This window comes from Micropterus salmoides, unplaced genomic scaffold, assembly GCF_014851395.1.
Source record: "Micropterus salmoides isolate LMB-PRFRI ecotype aquatic unplaced genomic scaffold, ASM1485139v1 Ms_hic_scaffold_1800, whole genome shotgun sequence".
NCBI classification, from domain to species: domain Eukaryota; kingdom Metazoa; phylum Chordata; class Actinopteri; order Centrarchiformes; family Centrarchidae; genus Micropterus; species Micropterus salmoides.
The window spans coordinates 1-5,895 of NW_024040930.1; the positions used below are offsets into that span (position 1 = coordinate 1).

At 43.2% G+C, this 5,895-nt stretch overlaps 1 long non-coding RNA gene across 1 annotated transcript; it reads right to left on the reverse strand.

The window, feature by feature from the left end:
• LOC119909655 lies at positions 1-5,645 on the reverse strand. Its single transcript, XR_005445506.1, has 3 exons — positions 5,048-5,645; positions 1,576-1,607; positions 1-18 (listed from the first exon to the last, which is right to left on the reverse strand). It is a non-coding gene; the product is annotated as an uncharacterized LOC119909655 (long non-coding RNA).
• Positions 5,646-5,895: the final 250 nt, after the last annotated feature.

Here is a 5,895-nt window from a genome sequence, read left to right on the forward strand (position 1 = left end):
TCCTGGAGGATGGGCCACCTACAAACAAAATGACATGAAAAGTATGAAATCCAAATCTAGAGCACATAAAACAAGGTATGCTTAATTCATTATTTGAGTGGATAGCAGGCTAAGATGGTGATAGCAAAGATTTACTTTGTTTTAAAAATAACTGGAGAAAAAAAGCACAAATTCAAAAGCTAGAGAGAATATAGGAGGTGACCACTAAGCAATAGTAAAGCAGATGGTGTTAAGGAGCATTATGAATGTGTTAGTAGTTACAAGCCCCTTCTGACTGAGTGGGGAAATCTAGTTGCTCTTCTGCCCTCAGTAGATCCAAGCAGTGGTTCACTGTAGAGCTGCAGTGATGGAAGAAGCAGACAGATCCTGCCAGGCATGACCGCAAACTGACTCTGCTATGATACCAGGCCCTCCTCTCCCTCTCTTCCTCCCTTTTCTGTTCCTCTGGCCTCTTCCCAAGGACAGTGCATCTCCCCGGAGCCCGTGGTAGAGCACGTGGTGCTCGCCAGCCCTGGCCCCCAAACCACCTCCGAGCCGCAGTCATTCTCGCCTGGGGATCTCGGCAATCACAGCAATTAGCCGCTAAGTCTCCTCCACCCAGATAAGGGCTCAGTCATTAACACAGGCTCATTCCCTGGCACTGATAACCCCAGCATGCAGGCAGAAAGGGCAGCTCTTCAAAAGAACACAGAACTGAAAGTGAGAGTGTAACTACCTCAGCGGTCAACTCAGACACAGCACTCCTTGGTTATGTTCACACAGAACAACTTCACCCATAGGACGGTGAGGATGGAGCATGTAGGTCAAGAGAAGTCAAAGGGGCAAAAGAGAAGAAGCAAGTAAGAGAAGAAAGAAACAGACAGCGACTCAGCGGACTTGTTGAACTAAGTTAGCACCAGACAGGTAGGTATCCCACCAAAATGAGCATCACTTAAGAGGATGTGGAGCACGTGGAGAAGACTGTGTGGCCGACTGAGTGGACAGACGTGCAGCAAGAGGACAGCCGAGGGACAAAGGCCACAGGGACCATGGCAAAGCAGAACTCTAGAGCTCTGGGGATCAGAAGGGGGGGCAGGCAGCCTGGGGCCCAGGGACGGCCTGCAAGGCCCTGGGGAGGCCTGAAAGGCAGAGAGGCAGGCCACACGGACTGCAGCACTAACGGCAGGATTACTGGCATAGTGACACCGACACAGCACAGCCTCCTAAAGGATCACAGCGGCGTAATAAACTTTATTAATAATAAAACTTATTATAACTGTTAACCCGATTTAGTTCATTCTTCGCGGCTTACACACACACAAAAAAAGAGGGTGGATATAATAAGCCTATACCGTACATAAGGCAAAGCCTACAAAAGCCATCGCCTTACCATTGACTTTAATTGGATTTGAAAAACGGGTTGCAAATTATAGCATTCTCTACTTGCAACTTAGTAAAATAAGTGTATAGAACAGAGGGGGGAAACCTGTGGACTGAAAGTAAATTAATCTGCTTTCTGCCCATGCTTAATTAAACTTCCTTAATGCTTATAAGAGTTAATGAGTGAATTGATTAAACAATACAGCTAATACTTACCCCCAGCTCACAAGCAGTGGTGATCAGCTCTCCTGTGGAAGAGAATAGGGGAGGAAATTAATGTAAACCCAATAATTATTATTAAGAGACAAGTCTGCTCCCAAAGTTTTCCCAAATCAAATACTTGCACTGGGGTTTTGCATTAATTTGCCAGGATCAAAACCTACAAATCTTCCCAGTGTGACATTTCCTAAGCGGCATGCTCATTCTCTTCATCTCTCGCTTCTCCCCTGATGCCTACCTCCTTTCCTCCAGCACACACATAGATATAAACACACACACACACACACACACACACACACACACACACCACACACCATTAGACTCCTTCTCCAACGCTCTGTCACACAAAGACACACATATGCTTATCTGAGAATAATGCTTCCAGTCCCATCCCTCCCCATGCACCAGGGTCCTTTCCCTTCCTCTTTCTTCTCTGCCGCTCTACATGCCTCTTTCCTGCTCCCACACTCCCAGTGTCTCAATGTCTCCTTTAGTCCGTTGGGCACAAACAGAAAGGCAACGTTGGTGACAGTCACAGAATGAGGTAAGCTGTAAAATAAGAGCCGCTGCACAATTTTTTTGACAAGCTCTGTGTGAGGCGCAGCACAAAGTGAAAGAAAACCCCTAAAAGCATTTGGAAGCTTTAATGTATCTGGGCACAAACCCATTTGTGCCAGAATACACCCAGAGCGTTTCAAATTATACTGATTTCTCACCCAATGTTTGCATCTCCCACTCATGAAAATTGAAATTTGGTTCAGATTAAATGACAGTGATAAATGTTTTGGGTTCAAGACAGCTCCCTCTACTGGTACCATTTAGGTAGTCAACTCCTCCATCCGAAAAAAGCAAATTAACAGCAGTGACCTTGTTTCCTGCACCAGCACTGAAAGAATAATTAGTCTATTACTTCACCTGCATACAAGCTATGTAGGATGCCTGATAGATCCATAAATATAGCCGAGGAAACAAATCACATTAAAAAGGTAAAGGGGTTTTTAATTATTTTTTTAAGCAAACATTAAAAATGGCAACAGAGTATGGCTGGTTATTTAAGTGTTTTTACATATTCAAAATAAACATTTAAAGAGCAAGAACATGGGCCCCATTGCAGCACCAACCATTATGGAACAGAACAGCTGTATTTCAGATGGCATTGGCTACATCACGAATTTTGCAACCTTGCCGATACAGTGAATTATTATGCCTAAATTTCTGCCACATGAGGAGCCCCAACTCTTATCAGTCTAATGGACCATGAAGTCAGAACTCCTCCACCTGCACAGCTTAAATGTTTTCACAGCTCTATTTCACCTGGCATGAGCCGCCAGCTACCTGCCATCATTTTTACATCACACTTTCTCATCCCTCATCGGTTTCTCAATTTCACTCATTTTCCCTCAGTAGTGGCACACTTTTACACCATTCAACGCAGAAAAACTCAAACTAATATTGAGCCAAAAAAATCCATCTCAGTGCCACAGAGACGCAGTTCTGCAGCCCCAGTACTAAAAAGGGAAAATATTGACTCAACCGGGTAGCAGCATGGGTGCCAAGAGTCTTTGTGATAGTGGAGCATGGGCACCCACACCAGTCTTCCCATAATCCCCATCATTTCCACACTCCACATTCCTAAACAACAGCGTACCCGCGGGGCTGTGCTCAAGCCTCTCCAGGGCACATCACACCTAAAGAGATTAGGACACAGAGACGGAGACCTGGAGAATTCGGAAGGGTGTTCAGCTGGCACTATCAGAGCGGGCATCCTGCACCGTCCCTAAACACTGTGGAGAAGGGGCTGGCCATTTTTTCAAAGGCCCCGTTCGCTAGACAGCAGCACAACCAGCAGGGCTACTCAGCGCTCCAATTGCCTGCTCTCTCCTCGTCTCTGCTCGCTCATATCTGGCCAAGCTTTTCATATGCTTTCATTTTGCAAAATGTGCATTCCACCACCACAGCAGCGTGTATGCCAGAGCAGTGCAAACATAACAAGCAGAGCCTTCACGCCACATTTACAAGTTTGTAACCTAGCTATCACTTCTAAACACTGTTTGTAATTGTACAAGGCAGTCCTTCATAAACTGCATTACAAGAATGTTGGAATACACATTGGCCTACAACATAGGAAGGTACTGAGTGAAATACATGTGGGTCCACTGTTAAACCTTGTTACAGAAGAGTGCAAATTAAAGGTATGCACACACACGTTATTTAATTTAAACAAACACCACATACTATTTTATAAAGTCAGTGGCTGTAAAAAATACTTTGTCATTACAAATGGTGTCGGTATTGCCCGCCTTGGTTGTTCTACAATTTTTTTTCTCTTGGCTTCTGAAGACACAAAGCAAAAGGAGAATGATTGCATATAGGTAAAAGGATGACATTTTTTATTTAATAAATAATAATCTATTAATAACTTTATGAATAACTGCTGTGGCTCAGGAGTGAGAGTGGGTTGCCCGTTAATCGGAAGGTCGGCGGTTCAATCCCCAGCACCTCCAAGCTGCATGTCGAAGTGTCCTTGGGCAAGATACTGAACCCCAAATTGCCTTTGGCGGCTGTTCCGCCAGTGTATGAATGGTGAATGAAAAGACTAGAAAGGCGCTATACAAATACGGAGTATTTACATTTATTTCAGTGCAGGTAATGGAAATTAGGAGTGGGTCAAATGGGCAAAGTTAATATTGTGATAATGATCATAGAATAAACTCATGTTAATGCATTGGGCCACATTTGTTTTCGATCCTGACTGCCATCATTAAAATATTTTTAGATTTAAAAGAAACCTCTCTTCTCAGATCATTTCTAGTGTCAAAAGTAACACTGAATTCCTTCTAAAAGCATTATCTAGAAATGAAATGAAATCAAATACACTGCAAGAACTTTCAAGACCTTTTCAAAGCTCATTCATAAAATAAAATAAATAAACTGAGTTGTCTCAACAGGGAAGGAAATCAGTCTTTGTCTCACATGAACACAGTAAAAACAATAAAAAATATTGAATACAACATAATGGGGAAACTTTACCATTGTTTTTTTTATTATACTGATTGCACATGATACACATAATACCTTAGAGATCTTTTTATTTGTTAGAAATGTTCCTCCAAAAGTCATTATCTCGAATGCTTTTACATTCAATTCTACCTTAACGCTGAACCATTCAACAGAGTAGACTGCAGGTAGTCTTGCAGGTGAATTTAAAACTATTAATGGTGGACCTTTTGAAAGATGGTGTCTTAGATTTCGTAAGTCAATCAGTGTGTATATTAAAATCAACATATCACTGTTTAAGTATGTTATTCTCAAGCAAGCATGTTGGCACATGTTTGAGGTACCTGCAGTACCACGGACAGCACCCGTTCATTGCAGCGGCGACGCAAACAAGGCGCCACACGATTGGCTGCCCCGCAACACAACAAAACCACATGACCAGATGAGCATTAGCTAGGTGGCTAGCACCAACCTGAGTCTCCACCGGGGACAGTCCTCTGCACACAGGGCACATACAGAGCGGCGACAAAAGCGACCGTAGCACATGTCAGTATCCAGCTTGTCCTCTCCTCCGCAGCCATTTTTTCTTTCTGGATAAATACCGAGAGTTCTGCTAATGTCGACTAACTAGCGGGCTAGCAAACGTTAGCGTCCACACATTACATTTAAATAGAACCGTAAACTAAGTTAACCTGATAACCGATGTTAAGCAAGAGCTGAAGTATAGTTAATATGACACCAAGTACATATTTAACTTAACTTTATTTGCGCAGGCTCGACAGTTGGTTCAATTGAACCGTTTCTGTTCCCGGGAAGTGGCAGCCTGATTCTCGCCAACGAGATAAACTCGCGATACTATCGGAAGCGCCATCCCTAAAAGTTACAGTAGCCATCGAGCTAGTTGTGATTTATATTGTCTCTGGATAATATAACAATTAACGTTGATTGTGGCGGTGGAAGACAAGTGTTTTTCCTCGGACGTGTTGCCTGTGAAACTGTGAGACTTGGAATGAAAGGCTGAGATCTCTCTCATCGCTTCTGTTCACATGGCTGACTGAGGGAGGGTCTGCATCTGTTGGCCACACAGGATACTGTGTGTAAATTCATCTGAACATAACTAAAATAATTAATAATACTAGCCTTTCTTTATTTTATTCTTTATAAATGTGCTTGTGTTTTTTTCAGGTATAATACAGATGTGTGCTAGGGATCGGCAGTCAAATATGAAATGATTACATTCATTTAGGTGACGCTTTTATCCAAATTGCTGGCACTCGAACGCCAGTCTCCCACCCCAGAGGGGTTCCATCACTGCCCCAG